Here is a 20,379-nt window from a genome sequence, read left to right as displayed (position 1 = left end):
CATGAATAAAATGAGAACCTCCATCAGTCATAATATATCTAGGCACTCCAAATCTAGGAAAAATAATATCTAAAAGCATTCTTAAAGAGGTCTCACCATCAGCACTTTTTGTAGGTATGGCTTCCACCCATTTAGTAACATAATCAACAGCAACAAGTATATGAGTGTTACCTTCTGAAGAGGGAAAAGGTCCCATGAAGTCAAATCCCCAACAATCAAACGGTTCAATAACAAGAGTATAATTCATAGGCATTTCATTACGTCTGGAGATATTACCAACCCGTTGGCATTCATCGCAAGATAAAATAAACTTTCTCGCATCCTTGAAGAGAGTTGGCCAATAAAAATCTGATTGTAAAACCTTCTGCGCGGTTCTTTCTCCGGCGTGATGTCCTCCATAAGCACTACCATGACATTTACTCAATATCTCTTGTTGTTCATATTCGGGAACACATCTTCGCATAATACCATCCACTCCTTCTTTATATAAGTGTGGGTCATCCCAGAAATAATGCCTCAAGTCATAAAAGAATTTCCTCCTTTGCTGAGCTGAAAAGGTTGGAGGCAAGTACTTGGAAACAATAAAGTTAGCATAATCAGCATACCAAGGACTGTCTCGCGAGCTCACCTTTATTACAGCCAATTGTTCATTTGGAAAACTATCATTAACAGGAACAGGATCATAAGCAATATTTTCCAATCTAGACAAATTATCAGCAACAGGATTATCAGCACCTTTCCTATCTACAATATGTAAATCAAATTCTTGCAACAGAAGTACCCATCTAATAAGTCTCGGCTTAGCATCTTTCTTTGTCATAAGATATCTAATTGCAGCATGATCAGTATGAATAGTAACTTTTGAATCAACAATATAAGATCTAAATTTATCACAAGCAAAAACTACAGCTAATAATTCTTTTTCAGTCGTAGCATAATTTCTTTGAGCAGCATCAAGAGTTTTACTAGCATAATGAATAACATTCAGTTTTTTATCTACTCGCTGTCCAAGGACAGCGCCTACAGCAAAATCACTAGCATCACACATAATCTCAAAGGGTAAGTTCCAATCAGGAGGTTCAACTATAGGAGCAGTTGTTAAGGCTTTCTTAAGAGTTTCAAAAGCTTCCTTACAATCATCTTCAAAAACAAAAGGTACGTCTTTTTGAAGAAGATTAGTAAGAGGCTTTGAAATCTTGGAGAAATCTTTAATAAATCTCCTATAAAACCCAGCATGACCAAGAACACTACGAATACCTTTAACATCCCTCGGATAGGGCATCTTCTCAATTGCTTCAACTTTAGCTCTATCAACTTCAATACCTCTCTCAGAAATTTTATGTCCCAATACAATTCCTTCATTAACCATAAAGTGGCATTTCTCCCAATTAAGAACAAGGTTAGTTTCTTCACATCTCTGCAAAACTTTATCAAGGTTTCGCAAGCAACTATCAAAAGAATTCCCATAGGCAGAGAAAAAATCATCCATGAATACCTCTACAATACTTTCACAAAAACCATGAAAAATAGCAGACATGCATCTTTGAAAAGTAGCAGGAGCATTACATAAACCAAAAGGCATACGTCTATAAGCATAAGTTCCATAGGGACAAGTAAAGGTGGTTTTCTCTTGATCTTTAGCTTTAACAGCAATTTGTGAAAACCCAGATTAACCATCAAGAAAACAAAAATGAGTATTTTTAGACAATCTTTCTAGCATTTGATCAATAAATGGTAAAGGGTAATGATCTTTCTTAGTAACTTTATTAACTTTTCGAAAATCAATGCACATTCTATACCCTACAACTACTCTTTGAGGGATGAGCTCATCATTATCATTAGGCACAACACTCATTCCTCCTTTCTTGGGAACGCAATGCACAGGACTAACCCATCTACTATCAGCAATAGGATATATAATACCAGCTTCAAGAAGTCTTAATACCTCATTCCTTACCACTTCCTTCATCTTCGGAATTAGACGACGCTGATGTTCAACAACAGGCTTTGCATCATCTTCCATATTAATAGCATGTTGGCAAATAGAAGGAGAAATCCCTTTCAAATCATCAAGAGTGTAGCCAATAGCGCCTCGGTGCTTCTTCAATATTTCCAATAACCTTTCTTCTTCAAACTCTGAAAGCTTAGAACTAATAATAACAGGATATATTTTCTTATCATCAATATGAGCATATTTAAGATTATCAGGCAAAGGCTTTAAATCAATAACAGGATCTTCCTTTGGTGGCGGTGTTGTACCCAAATCTTCCACCGGTAAATCATGCTTGAGAATAGGTTGGCGAAGAAAAATTTCCTCAAGGTCATCTCTTTCTTTCCTAAAAACTTCACTCTCGCTATCCTCCAAATGTTGCTGCAAAGGATTATTAGGAACAAGAACAATAGATGCACATTGCTCCATTTTAAAATCATTACTAGGCAAATCAGCTTTATAAGGAGTTTTAGTAAATTTAGAGAAGTTAAACTCATAAGATTCACCAGCAAATTTAGTCAAAATTTTCTCTTTCTTGCAATCTATAATAGCTCCACAAGTATTTAGAAAAGGTCTACCAAAAATAATAGGACAATAATCACTAGCAGCAGAACCAAGTACCAAAAAGTCAGCAGGATATTTAATCTTACCGCATAAAACTTCCACATCTCGAACAATACCAATTGGAGAAATAGTTTCTCTATTAGCCAGCTGAATAACCACATCAATATCTTCAAGTTCACAAGAATCAATTTCGTGCATAATCTCCGTGTAAAGCTCATAAGGAATAGCACTAACACTTGCACCAATATCACATAATCCATAATAGGAATGATCACCAATTCTAACAGATAGCATAGGAACACTAGCTTGTTTGGGTTTATTAGGATGTGAAACAATATTAGAAGCATCTTCACAGAAAATAATATGACCATCCTCCACATTTTCAGTCACAAGATCTTTAACTATTGCAACAGCAGGTTCAACTTTTATTTGTTCTTCAGGTTCTACAGGTTTCTTTTCACTTTTATGAACCGCACTATTTATAACAGAGTACTCCTTCATTTTAGCAGTGGAAAGGAGTTTTTTCAATATAATCTTCTTGAATCACATTATAAGCAGTTTCAACTACAACGCATTTATTAATAGATGAATCAATTTTATCTTTATACGGTTCATGATACTTATCAAAATTCTTCTTTGGCAATTCATAATGAGAGGCAAAAGCTTTATAAAGATTTACAAGAACTTGAGAATCAAGACCATATGTAGCACTCATATTACGAAATTTATCCGTATCCATAAAAGCTTCAATGCATTTATAATCATAAATTATACCTGATTCTCTATCCTTGTCGTTCTCCCAACCTTCAGTATTTTCTTGGATCCGATCAAGAAGGTCCCTTTTAAACTCTTCTTTGTTGCGTGTAAATGATCCAGAACAAGAAGTATCCAGCAAGGTCTTGTCTTGAAAAGAAAGTCTTGCATAGAAATTATCAATAATAACATTACCCTAAGCTCATGAATGGGGCATTTGAGCATTAAAGACTTCAATCTCCCCCAGGCTTGGGCAATACTCTCTCCATCATGAGGCCAAAAATTATATATGCGATTCCGATCCTTATGAATTTCACTTGGAGGATAGAACTTAGAATAAAACCAGGGCACAATATCATTCCATTCAAGAGAATCCCCATTATCCAAGAATTTATACCAATGCGCCGCCTTACCAGACAGCGATAGAGAGAATAGTTTCTTCCTCACTTCATCCATAGCAATACCTGCACATTTGAATAACCCGCATAATTCATGCAAAAACAGTAAATGATCACCAGGATGGACAGTTTCATCCCCTTCATAGCGGTTATCCATAACACGTTCAATAATTTTCATAGGTATTTTATATGGTATCACTTCCTCACCTGGCGCCTCATCCACTACCGTTGCAGTAGTAGTAGATTTCCCAAATAAAAATTGAAGAGAAGATCTCTCCATAATGACTTATAGCAGAAAGAAATAAAATCAGCACAAACAAGAAAGGTTTTCCTTACCAATTCCACTTACCAATAGCGCTTCACTCCCGGCAAAGGCGCCGAGAAAATAGTCTTGATGACCCACAAGTATAGGGGGTGTATCGTAGTATTTTCGATAAGTAAGAATGTCGATCCCAACGAGGAGCAGAAGGTGTTGACAAGCAGTTTCGATGAAGGATTCCCTGTAAATGCTCACAGACAAGTATTCGGGGGGTTTTGATGTAACAGTTGAATAAAGTACGAGTAAGTAAAGTGCGAGAGTAACAATTGCAGCGAGTGGCCCAATCCTTTTTAGCACAAAGGACAAGCCGGTTTGTTTACTTATAATGACCAAACGTTCTCGAGGACACATGGGATTTTAGTCTAGTGCTTTCGCTACATACGGCTAAATAATCTTCATTGTTATGATAAGTGTTGTGTGGGTGAACCTATGCTAATGTACCGCCCTTCCTAGGACTAATACATACTTGTGATTATACCCCTTGCAAGCATCCGCAACTACAAGAAAGTAATTAAGAATAAATCTAACCACAGCCTTAAACTCGAGATCCTGCTATCCCTCCTGCATCGATATACCAACGGGGGTTTAGGTTTCTGTCACTCCGGCAACCCCGCAATTGGCAAACGAATACAAGATGCATTCCCCTAGGCCCATAAATGGTGAAGTGTCATGTAGTCGACGTTCACATGACACCACTAGAAGAATAACACCACAACTTAAATATCATACCATTGAATATTACTCAACCATAGTTCACTACTAACATTTAGACTTCACCCATGTCCTCAAGAACTAAACGAACTACTCACGAGACATCATATGGAACATGATCAGAGGTGATATGATGATGAATAACAATCTGAACATAAACTTGGTTCAATGGTTTCACTCAATAGCATCAACAACAAGTAGAGATCGATACCGGGAGAGTTTCCCCTATCAAACAATCAAGATCAAACCCAAATTGCTACGGCGGTGACGGTGTCCAGTGGTGGAGACGGCGGTGATGATGGTGGAGATGATGATGATGGTGATGGAGATGATGTCCAGCTCGATGACGGTGACGATGGCGTCGATTTCCCCCTCCCGGAGGGAATTTCCCCGGCGGATTCCTCCCCGCTGGAGAGCTCTTTTCTCTCTGGTGTTCTCCGCCCCGCAGAGGCGGCTGTAACTCTTCGCGAGGTACCCTCTGTGGCTTAGGTTTTCGGGACGAAGGATTTCGCGAAGAAAAGGAGGCGAAAGGGGCTGTGGGCCCCCCACACCACATGGCGGCGCGGCCAGGCCATGGGCCGCGCCGCCCTAGGGTGTGGGCCCACCCTGGGTCCTCCTGGCTCCTCCTTCTGGCTTCCTTCGTCATCTTGAAAAATAGGATTTTTGGTATAATTTTCTTCCACAGCTGATCTTCCGAAATATTGCGTTCTGACGGTGCTTTTTCCAGCAGAATCCTGGCTCCGGTGCTTGATCCTCCAACAATGATGAAACATGCAAAATAGATGAAATAACATAAGTATTGTGTCCCAATATGAAATATATCAATGAATAACAGCAAATTATGATATAAAATAGTGATGCAAATTGGACGTATCAGCCCCCTCTCTGGCGGTTCTCGTGTGTTCTGGATGCTTCCGGGCAAAATAGGAACCTGGGCGTTGATTTCGTCCGATTCCGAGAATATTTCGTTACTAGGATTTCTGAAACCAAAAATAGCAAAAAACAGCAACTGGCACTTCGGCATCTTGTTAATAGGTTAGTTCCAGAAAATGCACGAATATGACATAAAATGTGCATAAGACATGTAGATATCATCAATAATGTGGCATGGAACATAAGAAATTATCGATACGTCAGAGACGTATCAGCATCCCCAAGCTTAGTTCTGCTCGTCCCGAGCAGGTAAAACGATAACAAAGATAATTTCTGGAGTGACATGCCATCATAACCTTGATCATACTATTTGTAAAGCATATGTAGTGAATGCAGCGATCAAAACAATGTATATGACATGAGTAAACAAGTGAATCATATAGCAAAGACTTTTCATGAATAGTACTTCAAGACAAGCATCAATAAGTCTTGCATAAGATTTAACTCATAAAGCAATAATTCAAAGTAAAGGCATTGAAGCAACACAATGGAAGATTAAGTTTCAGCGGTTGCTTTCAACTTGTAACATGTATATCTCATGGATATTGTCAACATAGAGTAATATAATAAGTGCAATATGCAAGTATGTAGGAATCAATGCACAGTTCACACAAGTGTTTACTTCTTGAGGTGGAGAGAAATAGGTGAACTGACTCAACAATATAAGTAAAAAAATGGTCCTTCAAAGAGGAAAGCATCGATTGCTATATTTGTGCTAGAGCTTTGATTTTGAAAACAAGAAACAATTTTGTCAATGGTAGTAATAAAGCATATGTATCATGTAAATTATATCTTACAAGTTGCAAGCCTCATGCATAGTATACTAATAGTGCCCGCACCTTGTCCTAATTAGCTTGGACTACCGGATCATCGCAATGCACATGTTTTAACCAAGTGTCACAAAGGGGTACCTCTATGCCGCCTGTACAAAGGTCTAAGGAGAAAGCTCGCATTGGATTTCTCGCTATTGATTATTCTCAACTTAGACATCCATACCGGGACAACATAGACAACAGATAATGGACTCCTCTTTTATGCATAAGCATGTGGCAACAATTAATTTTCTCATATGAGATTGAGGATATTGTCCAAAACTGAAACTTCCACCATGAATCATGGCTTTAGTTAGCGGCCCAATGTTCTTCTCTAACAATATGCATGCTTAACCATAAGGTGGTAGATCTCTCTTACTTCAGACAAGACGAACATGCATAGCAACTCACATGAAATTCAACAAAGAGTAGTTGATGGCGTCCCCAGAAACATGGTTATCGCACAACAAGCAACTTAATAAGAGATAAAGTGCATAAGTACATATTCAATACCACAATAGTTTTTAAGCTATTTGTCCCATGAGCTATATATTGTAAAGGTGGAGAATAGAAATTTAAAGGTAGCACTCAAGCAATTTACTTTGGAATGGCGGAGAAATACCATGTAGTAGGTAGGTATGGTGGACACAAATGGCAGAGTGGTTGGCTCAAGTATTTTGGATGCATGAGAAGTATTCCCTCTCGATACAAGGTTTAGGCTAGCAAGGCTATTTGAAACAAACACAAGGATGAACCGGTGCAGCAAAACTCACATAAAAGACATATTGTAAACATTATAAGACTCTACACCGTCTTCCTTGTTGTTCAAACTCAATACTAGAAATTATCTAGACCTTAGAGAGACCAAATATGCAAACCAAATTTTAGCATGCTCTATGTATTTCTTCATTAATGGGTGCAAAGTATATGATGCAAGAGCTTAAACATGAGCACAACAATTGCCAAGTATCACATTATCCAAGACATTTTAGCAATTTACTACATGTATCATTTTCCAATTCCAACCATATAACAATTTAACGAAGAAGAAACTTCGCCATGAATACTATGAGTAGAGCCTAAGGACATACTTGTCCACATGCTACAGCGGAGCGTGTCTCTCTCCCACAAAGTGAATGCTAGGATCCATTTTATTCAAACAAAAACAAACCGACGCTCCAAGAAAAGCACATAAGATGTGATGGAATAAAAATATAGTTTCAGGGGAGGAACCTGATAATGTTGTCGATGAAGAAGGGGATGCCTTGGGCATCCCCAAGCTTAGACGCTTGAGTCTTCTTGAAATATGCAGGGGTGAACCACCGGGGCATCCCCAAGCTTAGAGCTTTCACTCTCCTTGATCATATTGCATCATACTCCTCTCTTGATCCTTGAAAACTTCCTCCACACCAAACTTAGAACAACTCATTAGAGGGTTAGTGGACAATAAAAATTAACATGTTCAGAGGTGACACAATCATTCTTAACACTTCTGGACATTGCATAAAGCTACTGGATATTAATGGATCAAAGAAATTCATCCAACATAGCAAAAGAGGCAATGCGAAATAAAAGGCAGAATCTGTCAAAACAGAACAGTCCGTAAAGACGAATTTTATCGAGGCACCAGACTTGCTCAAATGAAAATGCTAAAATTGAATGAAAGTTGCGTACATATCTGAGGATCACTCACGTAAATTGGCATAAATTTCTGAGTTACCTACAGAGAATTTTGCCCAGATTCGTGACAGCAAAGAAATCTGTTTCTGCGCAGTAATCCAAATCTAGTATGAACTTTACTATCAACGACTTTACTTGGCACAATAAAGCACAAAACTAAGATAATGAGAGGTTGCTACAGTAGTAAACAACTTCCAAGACACAAAATAAAAACAAAGTACTGTAGCAAAATAACACATGGGTTATCTCCCAAGAAGTTCTTTCTTTATAGCCATTAAGATGGGCTCTGCAGTTTTAATGATGCACTCGCAAGAAATAGTATTTGAAGCAAAAAGAGAGCATCAAGAGGCAAATTCAAAACACATTTAAGTCTAACATGCTTCCTATGAAAAGGAATCTTGTAAGTAAACAAGTTCATGAAGCATAATGCAACAAGCATAGAAAGATGAAACAAGTGCAGCTTCAAAAATTTCAGCACATAGAGAGGCATTTTAGTAACATGAAAATTTCTACAACCATATTTTCCTCTCTCATAATAGCTTTCAGTAGTGTCATGAGCAAACTCAACAATATAACTATCACATAAAGCATTCTTATCATGAGTCTCATACATAAAATTATTACTCTCCACATGAGCATAGTCAATTTTATTAGTTGTAGTGGGAGCAAATTCAACAAAGTAGCTATCATTATTATTCTCATCAAGTGTAGGAGGCATAGTATAATCACAACAAAATTTACTCTCCATAGTAGGTGGCACCAAAAGACCACTATCATTATAATCATCATAAATAGGAGGCAAAGTATCATCAAAGAAAATTTCCTCCTCAATGCTTGGGGGACTAAAAAGATCATGCTCATCAAAATCAGCTTCCCCAAGCTTAGAATTTTCCATATCATTAGCAACAATGGTGTTCAAAGCGTTCATACTAATATGTTCCATAGGTTTTTTAATTTTCGCATCAAACCATCCATGTCTTAAATCAGGAAATAGAATAAGAAGCTCATTTTTGTCCATTATGCCAAACTAGTGTAAACAAGAAACAAAAAGATGCAATTGCAGGATCTAAAGGAAATAGCTTCGAGTACTTACAACGGCGCCGGAAAATAGCTTGGTAGCCGAGGTCCGGAGTGTGAGTACCTTTTACCTTTCCTCCCCGGCAACGGCGCCAGAAAATAGCTTGATGTCTACGCCCCCCTCCTTTTCCTGTAGACAGTGTTGGGCCTCCAAGAGCAGAGGTTTGTAGGACAGCAGCAAGTTTCCCTTAAGTGGATCACCCAAGGTTTATCGAACTCAGGGAAGAAGAGGTCAAAGATATCCCTCTCATGCAACCCTGCAACCACAAAGCAAGAAGTCTCTTGTGTCCCCAACACACCTAATAGGTGCACTAGTTTGGCGAAGAGATAGTGAGATACAGGTGGTATGAATATATATAAGCAGTAGCAACGGCACCAGAAAAGTGCTTTGCCCAGGACAGTAAACAAGCAGTAGTAACGCAGCAGTAGTAACGCAGTAGAACAGTAAACAAGCAGCGATAGCAGTATTTAGGAACAAGGCCTAGGGATCAGACTTTCACTAGTGGACGCTCTCAACATTGATCACATAACAGAATAGATAAATGCATACTCTACACTCTTGTTGGATGATGAACACATTGCGTAGGATTACACGAACCCTCAATGCCGGAGTTAACAAGCTCCACAATTCAATGTTCATATTTAAATAACCTTAGAGTGTAAGATAGATCAACACAACTAAACCAAGTACTAACGTAGCATGCACACTATCACCTTCATGCTAAGAAAGGAGGCATAGATCAATCAATACTATCATAGCAATAGTTAACTTCATAATCTACAAGAGATTACAATCATAGCCTACGCCAAGTACTAACACGGATGCACACACTGTCACCATTACACCGTGCAGGAGGAATAAAACTACTTTAATAACATCACTAGAGTAGCACATAGATAAATTGTGATACAAAACACATTGCAATCATAAAGAGATATAAATAAGCACTTCACTATGCCATTCATAACAGTGAATAAGTATTCTGTGAAATATAGCCTAAGAGACCCACACGGTGCACACACTGTCACCTTTACACACGTGGGACAAGGAGTCTCCGGAGATCACATAAGTAAAATTCACTTGACTAGCATAACGACATCTAGATTACAAGCATCATCATATGAATCTCAATCATGTAAGGCAGCTCATGAGATTATTGTATTGAAGTACATAGGAGAGAGATGAACCACATAGCTACCGGTACAGCCCCGAGCCTCGATGGAGAACTACTCCCTCCTCATGGGCGACAGCAGCGTTGATGGAGATGGTGGTGGTGTCGATGGAGGAGCCTTCCGGGGGCACTTCCCCGTCCCGGCGGCGTGCCGGAACAGAGACTCCTGTCCCCCAGATCTTGGCTTCGCGATGGCGGCGGCTCTGGAAGGTTTCTCGTACCGTGGCTTTTTCGTATCGAGGTTTTAGGTCCAGGGGCTTTATATAGGCGAAGAGGCGGCGTCAGGAGGTCGAAGGGGCGACCACACTATAGGGGGACGTGGGCCCCTGTGCCCCCTCTCTGGCGGTTCTCGTGTGTTCTGGATGCTTCCGGGCAAAATAGGAACCTGGGCGTTGATTTCGTCCGATTCCGAGAATATTTCGTTACTAGGATTTCTGAAACCAAAAACAGCAGAAAACAACAACTGGCACTTCGGCATCTTGTTAATAGGTTAGTTCCAGAAAATGCACGAATATGACATAAAATGTGCATAAGACATGTAGATATCATCAATAATGTGGCATGGAACATAAGAAATTATCGATACGTCGGAGACGTATCAACTAGCTACTGCTAGAACCCGTAGTCCATGGGGGAACTACTCACGGAGCATGATGGAGGCGGTGGCGTTGATGGAGATGGCTTCCGGGGGCACTTCCCCGTCCCGGCAGGGTGCCGGAACAGAGACTTCTGTCCCCCGAATTGGAGTTTCGCGACGGTGGCGGCGCCCCTGGAGTCTTTCTGGAGTTTCATCAATTCGTACTGTGTTTTTAGGTCGAAAGGGGTTTTATAGGCGAAGAGGCGACGCAGGAGGGTGCCTGGGGGCTCCTCACCATAGGCTGGCGCGGGCCCAGGCCAGGCCGCGCCGCCTTATGGTGTGGTGGCCCTCTGGCCCCTCTCCGACTCTTCTTCGGTGTTCTGGAGCCTTCCGGGAAAAATAGGACGTTTGGCGTTGATTTCGTCCAATTCTGAGAATATTGCCCGAACAGCCTTTCTGGAACCAAAAACAGCAGAAAACAGGAACTGGCACTGTGGCATCTTGTTAATAGGTTAGTTCCGGAAAACGCATAAAAACATTGTAAAGTGCAAGCAAAACATGTAAGTATTGTAATAAAACAAGCATGGAACATCAGAAATTATGGATACGTTGGAGACGTATCAGCATCCCCAAGCTTAGTTTCTACTCGTCCCGAGCAGGTAAACGATAAAAAGAATAATTTCTGTAGTGACATGCTACTTACATAACCTTGATCATACTATTACAAAGCATATGAAATGAATGAAGTGACTCAAGGCAATGATCTATAGTTGCTAACAAATAGATAACATATAGCAAAACTTTTCATGAAGAGTACTTTCAAGACAAGCATCAAAAGTCTTGCACAAGAGTTAACTCATAAAGCAATAGATTCAAAGTAAAGGCATCGAAGCAACACAAAGGAAGATATAAGTTTCAGCGGTTGCTTTCAACTTTCAACATGCATATCTCATGGATATTGTCAACATAAAGTAATATGATGAATGCAAATAAGCAAGTATGTAAGAATCAATGCACAGTTAACACAAGTGTTTGCTTCTAAGATGGAAGGAAGTAGGTAAACTGACTCAACATAAAAGTAGAAGAAAGGCCCTTCAAAGAGGAAAGCATCGATTGTTATATTTGTGCTAGAGCTTTGATTTTGAAAACAAGAAACAATTTTGTCAACGGTAGTAATAAAGCATATGTGTTATGTAAATTATATCTTACAAGTTGCAAGCCTCATGCATAGTATACTAATAGTGCCCGCACCTTGTCCTAATTAGCTTGGATTACCTAGATTATCATCGCAATGCACATGTTTTAACCAAGTGTCACAAAGGGGTACCTCTATGCCGCCTGTACAAAGGTCTAAGGAGAAAGCTCGCATCGGATTTCTCGCTATTGATTATTCTCAACTTAGACATCCATACCGGGACAACATAGACAACAGATAATGGACTCCTCTTTTATGCATAAGCATTCAACAACAAATAATTTTCTCATATGAGATTGAGGATATTTGTCCAAAACTGAAACTTCCACCATGGATCATGGCTTTAGTTAGCGGCCCAATGTTCTTCTCTAACAATATGCAATGCTCTAACCATTTTGGTGGTAAATCTCCCTTACTTCAGACAAGACGAACATGCATAGCAACTCACATGATATTCAACAAAGAGTAGTTGATGGCGTCCCCAGGAACATGGTTATCGCACAACAAGCAACTTAATAAGAGATAAAGTGCATAAGTACATATTCAATACCACAATAGTTTTTAGGCTATTTGTCCCATGAGCTATATATTGTAAAGGTAGAGGATAGAAATTTAAAGGTAGCACTCAAGCAATTTACTTTGGAATGGCGGAGAAATACCACATAGTAGGTAGGTATGGTGGACACAAATGGCATAGGTTTTGGCTCAAGGTTTTGGATGCACGAGAAGCATTTCCTCTCAGTACAAGGCTTTGGGCTAGCAAGGTTGTTTGAAGCAAACACAAGTATGAACCGGTACAGCAAAACTCACATAACAACATATTGCAGGCATTATAATACTCTACACTGTCTTCCTTGTTGCTCGAACACTTTTACCAGAAAATATCTAGACCTTAAGAGAGACCAATCATGCAAACCAATTTTAACAAGCTCTATAGTAGTTCTCCACTAATAGGTTTAAACTACATGAAAAAACTTAATCATGATCTACTTGAGAGCTCAAAACAATTGCCAAGTGTCAAATTATCCAAAACATTATGAGGCATTTTCTGTTTCCAACCAAATAATAATAAGTGCCGTAGCTTCCAACTTTTATCATTGAACATTAAAAGTAAAACGAAGAACAAGTGTTCATATGAAAAAGCGGAGCGTGTCTCTCTCCCAAACAAGGATTGCTAGGATACGAATTTATTCAAACACAAACAAAACGAAAATAAACACACAGACGCTCCAAGTAAAGCACATATGATGTGACCGAATAAAAATATAGTTTCAATAGAAGAAAACTGATAAGTTGATGAAGAAGGGGATGCCTTGGGCATCCCCAAGCTTAGACGCTTGAGTCTTCTTGAAATATGCAGGGATGAACCACGGGGGCATCCCCAAGATTAGACTTTTCACTCTTCTTGATCATATATCATCCTTCTCTCTTGACCCTTGAAAACTTCCTTCACACCAAACTTCTCATAAACTTCATTAGAGGGGTTAGTACTCAAAAAATTTGAATCCACCTTGGTCCTGTAGTGACACATTGCAAGAACTCAATAAAACATTAGCTACAGCTCTCCACGTGTAGAAAGCCTTGCTTAAAGTCCACAAGAGACAATGCAAAAAACAGAGACAGAATCTGCCAAAACAGAACAGCCAGTAAAGACGAATTTTAAAGAAATACTTCCGTTGCTCAAATCAGAAAACTCAAAACTAATGAAAGTTGCGTACATATCTGAGGAACACGCACGTAAATTGGCATATTTTTCTGAGTTACCTACAGAGAAAACAGCCCAGATTCGTGACAGATAGAAATCTGTTTCTGCGCAGAAATCCAAATCTAGTATCAACCTTCGATTAGAGGCTTCACTTGGCACAACAATACACAAAACTAAGATAAGGAGAGGTCGCTACAGTAGTAAACAACTTCTAAGACACAAATATAAAACAAAGTACTGTGGCAAAATAACACATGGGTTATCTCCCAAGAAGTTGCTTTCTTTATAGCCATTAAGATGGGCTCAGCAGTTTTAAGGATGCACTCGCAAGAAATAGTGTTTGAAGCAAAAGAGAGCATCAAGAGGCAAATTCAAAACACATTTAAGCCTAACATGCTTCCTATGCAAAGGAATCTTGTACACAAATAAATTCATGAAGAACAAAGTGACAAGCATAAGAAGATAAAACAAGAGTAACTTCAAAATTTTAAGCATATAGAGAGGTGTTTTAGTACCATGCAAATTTCTACAGCCATATTTTCCTCTCTCATAATAATTTTCAGTAGCTTCATGAATAAACTCAACAATATAACTATCACATGCAGCATACTTTTCATGCTCCACAAACATATAATTTTTATCAAGCTCAAAAATAGTGGAATTAAAACTTTCAAACTCACTTTTATCAATAATATAACAAGATGATTGATCAATCTCAAGAGATATGGGACTCATAGATAAAGTCAAGAACTCTCCAATCCCATTTTCATTAGTAGTACAATTAATATTATCAAGTAACATAGGACCATCATCTAAAGATTTATCATAAACATTTGCTAAGCAAAATTCTTTAGTACCATGCATTTCGACATCAGGCACAAACAAAGCATTATCATAAGATTTATCAAAGTAGCATGAATTATCATAAATAACAGTAGCATAATTATTCTCACAAGTATTACTCATAGGGAATATTTCAAGAGAATCCACATGAACATAACATTCAACCTCTTTCGGTAAGCATGGAGGACAATCAAATAGTGTAGGAGATAAAGAGTTACTCTCATTAGAAGGTTGGCATGGGTAGCTAATCCATTCTTCCTCCTTTTGTTCGTCGCTCTCCTCCTCTTTTTCATCCAATGAGTTTTCAGGTTCATCAATTTCTTCTTCCACAGGTTCCTGCAAGTTGTGAGTGCATTCTTGTGCATTAATGAGTCTCTCTTTATAATCAATGATATAAGGATTATCACTGAAGCATTCTATGCAACAATTAAGGATAGAAGAGACATAATCTTTAAGGTCCTTACAAACAACACAAGTTTCATAATTCTCAACCATGAAGGATTCGATCTCAGAAGCTCCCATAAATACGACAAATTGTTCTACCTCTTCGAACCCATAATGAATATAGCAATTCCGATTATAGTTCTTAATTAAAAATTCCTCACTAAAGCCACATTGAAATTTAAGATGTTTAGTATCCTGTTGAGAGCAACAGTTTATATCATGCATGCTTAAGCAAGATTTTAGCAATTGTATTCACTTTTTCTATCATAGCACTCATTACTTCACCAGCTCTTGATTTTCTATAATTATTATAACATTCTATAAGCTCCAAGTAGGTTGTTGGTTCTCCCATAACAGCAGTTTTTAATTTTTAGATTTTTCAAATTTTTATGGATTTTTGGATATATGAGAAAAGTAAAACAAGACAAAAACAAACTAAGCAAAAGTAAACTAGGCAAAATAAAACTAGACAGAAATAAACTAAGCACAAGTAAACTAGAAAAAAGTAAACTAAGCAAAACAAAATAAAATAAAACAGAGAGAGAGGTAGAGTGTACTCCCCAGGTGAACTTATGAGTAGAGCTGTGGGGACCCCGGACTAGCTGTCCGAAATACCCTGTTATGTATACAGTTCACGTTCCCATGATCAGTGTGTCGTGAACACATAACCGAACTGATATCAAATTACATCATCCTTTACAAAACGGAATAAGAAAAATTACAATAAAGTCACATGACCCATCTTTACAAGATAGCCTCGAAGGGCCTAATCTAATCATCAGAGTAGCATCATCACTTCAGCAGCGCAGTACCCAAGTCATCTGCCATAACCCTACAGGCAACTGACTGGGAAGACGTTCCTAGCACGCATAGACGTTGCCAACTCCTTCTTCATCCGTCGTGTTCCTCCAAGTCTGGCCAAGTAAATAGCCAGGGACAAAGCCGTGAGTACATTTGGAATTGTACTCGCAAACCATCAAGAAGATACTAACAAGAGCTAACTAAAGAGACAAGAGAGGAAGAGTAGTTTCTCTTGTGGATATAGCATGCATAAGAGAATCAGTTTCTCTTGTGAATATAGCATCTAGGAGAGATGTAATTTCTTTGGTGGAGATAGTATCCCAACTTCTCGGTCGAAGGGGATACTTAGGAGTGTTCTATGACATCTCTATATCTTTGTTAAAGAAGATACTTCAAAAGAGTTCTACAACATAAAACACTAGGATGGGGGTAACCCAGTTTATTTCCTTTCCGACCATCTCCATATGGTCATCACAATTTTCCCGTACCTTCCCGGTACTCCGAAAACAAGTTCCTTCCTTTCCTTTGTCAAACACTTTCATAAAACAAAACTCTTTAGGCTAAGCAACAGCCATTCCAACCGTCCATGACCGCGGACACGGCTATTCGAATAGATTTGACTCTGCAGAGTTTGCACACTTTCCCCACAAGATCCGCGAGTTCATCATGTGGGCATCATCCCCGCATATCAACTATGCCATGACAAAAACTCGGACATAGCCTTTCGCCTATTCATCTTAGCACGGGATCCTACCCTATGGAGTATGTACCTCCCCGGCACCGTGGCATCTCACCTCACTTTGAGCGTGGATCCACCGCCAAGCCAGGAGACCCATAGTGTCTTCCGGACGGGTCAGCCCCGAAGGCCTCCCGTTATACTATTGTCTCCACCAACGACAATCCGGATTCAGGGGTAACCTTACCCTTATATAGTTGTGCGGTGTCCCATGTTAAGAAGAACAAACTACGAGCTAAGCCCCGTCCCACTCCAGGGTAATGTGGTTGCGCGGGTTAATTGTCACGGGTGAATACTTAGACGCCAAAGTTTTCGAAAACAAGATTTTCTTTCCAACCATCTTTGCCAAGATCCCTTCCTTTCATAAACACACACTTGGGTAAGTCCAACTCACCCAAGGTTTTCAAAAATTCTTTTCAACAAGGTATTTTTCCAAGGGGGTTCCCAACCTATAGTTTTATGAAGGAACTAAGAGTCACAATGACATGATGCTAGCCATCATACCACTAAGGGGATGATAATTGACGTGTTAAGGGGATCATACATACTTAGGATAAGCATGTATAGGGACAACATAATTAAGATGATTCAAAGAGGGGTCATGATGTTAATCATCATACCACTAAGAAGATGACAACATGGATATGGTCAAGGGGGCATACATGCTTAGGGTAAGCATGCATAACATCAACAAGGGGATTCACATAATTGGGAGCAAGTATGCAAAGCATCAACAAGGGGTTCAACATACTTTGGGAATAAGTATGCATAGAGTAGAGGACCAAAAATCACACATGATACAAGGAACCAAGTATATAATGAAGCAATGAGCACAACAAGAAGGATAAATAGCAAGAGATCAAAAAATGGCTTGCCTTGGCTTATTTGTCCCTGTACTTTTTCTACTCCATCAATATAAGAATCCCAACAACATAAATAAAATCCTCGTCCGATTCCACTTCTTCTTCTCCGGAATTGTTCGCATCTATCGCCGGAAAATATAAAAGGAACACAATCAATCACATTGCACCAACAAAACAAACCTACAACAACCATAATTTAACCATTCAATAAAGAGCTACCATACAAAGGACTTATAGATACCACAAACAACTTAAAGAGAACCCATTTTATCTACCTAGTAAAGGTATGAGAGTATCACAACTTAGCAATTGCCTCTCTCGGTTATCACCATGGTATAACCCAAACATCCCCTGGTAGATAACATCATAAAGAGGATAAGAGCATTAGTTTGATATCAAATACATTCACAAAACATTTTCAAACATTTTTGGAAATGTAGAAAACAGTTTTCCTAAATTAAGTTGTTCACATAATCCTACATCCAAAATAGGAAGCAAACCATATCCCACATCATTTTAAAACTTAAGAAAAACAATAGGGCTAAAGTTGAGTTGCAGAGGTTTTGTTTTGCAAGCATAAAACAAAGGTTGCCCATCTCTACTAAAAAGAGTTGGTCAAGGGTTTTGAATAAACCGAAAAGTTTTGCTTCAACAATGCATGTCACACATATACATTACTAACAGTAACAAATATATATGATCAGAGACTAATAATATTTTTCCTAGATAGCCAGTACTAATACAAGACTAACCCAATTGGAAACACCCAAAAATATTAAACCTACAATTTTAGGAATTTCTTTGAATCTGACTGTACAGAAAACAAGATCTGTAAGCCATAAATCGTAGAAAAATCCTAAAAATATGAGGCCATACGCATTGGAAAGGTAATTAAATAGAGAAGCGTACATAATTGGATTTGGGTTCAAATTGTTTCTGAAACTCCCACAAATGGATTGACAAGTTTACTGCATGTTTTCACCATTTGCTTGAACTATGGAGTTGCAGAACAGATAAAGGTTTAAAAATTGTTTGAGATGATTAAGAAAACATTCAGTAATCCTACAGAATTGGAATCACTCAATTAGGTTCAAAATTGGATTTTTGATGAATTAAAAGCTAACAGCCATGTCTGCAGAACACACAGAACAAGTTTAATTCACCACAAATCATACACAGATCAAAAAAATATGAGGTCTGCTGCATCTGAAAGGCATTGACTAGGTGGTTCTTACCCAGTTGGTTTAATTCAAAAATTAGTTTCCAAGCTCCTGGTTTAATTCGACAAAGTCAGATCTGACCAGATCTTGATCTGCAAACCATTTCAGTTTCAGGAGGTCAATCGAAGTGAAACCAACGCCAAACTGAAGGTACTGAAGAGGGCTTTCACCCACAGTTGAGTTTGCTCAAAAAGGTTTTGTAAAACGGAAGAAATCTAACAAACAGTGATTCTGTATGTTTGCAGAACTTTATTTACCATGCAAAATCCATAACGAATTTGAGGATGAGATCAATGCCAAGTTGTAGATCTTTTCAATACCTATCTGCGGAACTTTGAATCACTCGATTTGGATCTGCACACAAGATTTGACGGATTTTACAACATCGTACCAGAATCTGAAACAGCAAGATAGCAGAAATTACTGCAAGGTTTTGGACGAAATTGGGTCAAGAGTTTCAGATCTGAGGATTGCTCAACCTTCTCCATGCTTGGACCAACATGCACCTGCATCAAGATCCAATCTTATGAGAGGGGAAAAGAGAAAGGGAGCTGGATTCATCAAAGATTAGGGGAGAAGAGAGTGAGAGAGATGCTCTCATGGTGAGGATGAGCTTGAGGGAGGAGGGAGCTTCATCTTGGAGTGGTTTCCATGGCCATGGCCGGCCATGGGAGCAAGGGGCAGCACCATTTCGTGGTGGAGGGCAGGAGGAGAGTGTGAGAAAGTGGAGAGTGAGAAGAAATGAAGCAAAGGGGAGGAGGTGGCCGGCCAAGCTCTTATATAGAGGGAGGATGGGTGGCTGCCTCCATTTTGATTGGCTAAGGTGGGTGGCTGCCCATTTAATTGTTGGAGTAGTTGGGAGGCAAAGCTTTCAAGAGAAGAAAGTGAGGAGCACAATAGCTGGCCGAATTTGTCATGCCAACACAATGGCCGGCTCCATTTTCTTGCCAAACACAAGTGAACAATGAGAGAGGTGCACAACATTCATGTGCAGAGACCAAGGCATGATGTTGAGAAGATAATGTCAATGAGTGACTTTGATAAAGATAAAAATAGGAGTATATACATATAGATAAAAAGGAGTATGAAGGTGACATGTGCCATGAGAATAATCTCCACCACTTTGGTTGAGACCAACTTATGATGAAGATGGTTCCCAAGGTATAGTTGATGAATAAAAGTTTTTATTTGAATTCAAAATTGAAAGATTGGGGTTGGCCACATGCAACAATGCATGAGCATGTCAAGGTAGATGGGATGGTGATGGTGGTTTAGTCAATGATAGGGCAAGGTTAAGAGAGATGATGAGAGAAGTAACCATATACCCACAATGATGAATATGGTGACATAAATTATGAATTCATGAGGTCAAGGTGATGATGGAAAAGAATATAAATTGTTCTACAAATAAGAGGTCAATTGGGAGTGGTTTGAAAGTATCAAATGATCATCCATTTGATCAAGAATTGGAGGATGAAGGAACATTATGGGGTAGATCAGAGATGTACACAAGATGTGCAAGAGTTGTCATTTGAAATAGAACTTATTGGAAAAGTATTTGAAACACCTCAATTGTCTAGGGACAA

The 20,379-nt window shown here is 38.9% G+C and overlaps 1 long non-coding RNA gene across 2 annotated transcripts; it reads right to left on the bottom strand.

Moving 5' to 3' along the window:
* Positions 1–15,720: 15,720 nt before the first annotated feature.
* Positions 15,721–19,528, bottom strand: LOC127292883 (uncharacterized). 2 transcript variants are annotated; one of them, XR_007845410.2, is made up of 5 exons: positions 19,051–19,528; positions 18,809–18,885; positions 17,849–17,924; positions 17,586–17,695; positions 15,721–16,087 (listed from the first exon to the last, which is right to left on the bottom strand). It is a non-coding gene; the product is annotated as an uncharacterized lncRNA (long non-coding RNA). The 2 variants fall into 2 exon arrangements; XR_011744351.1 differs by lacking the exon at positions 17,849–17,924.
* Positions 19,529–20,379: the final 851 nt, after the last annotated feature.

This window comes from Lolium perenne, chromosome 4, assembly GCF_019359855.2.
Source record: "Lolium perenne isolate Kyuss_39 chromosome 4, Kyuss_2.0, whole genome shotgun sequence".
In the NCBI taxonomy this organism is placed as follows: domain Eukaryota; kingdom Viridiplantae; phylum Streptophyta; class Magnoliopsida; order Poales; family Poaceae; genus Lolium; species Lolium perenne.
The sequence above is the reverse complement of the archived record's forward strand: the minus strand, read 5'-3'. Positions and strand labels throughout refer to the sequence as shown.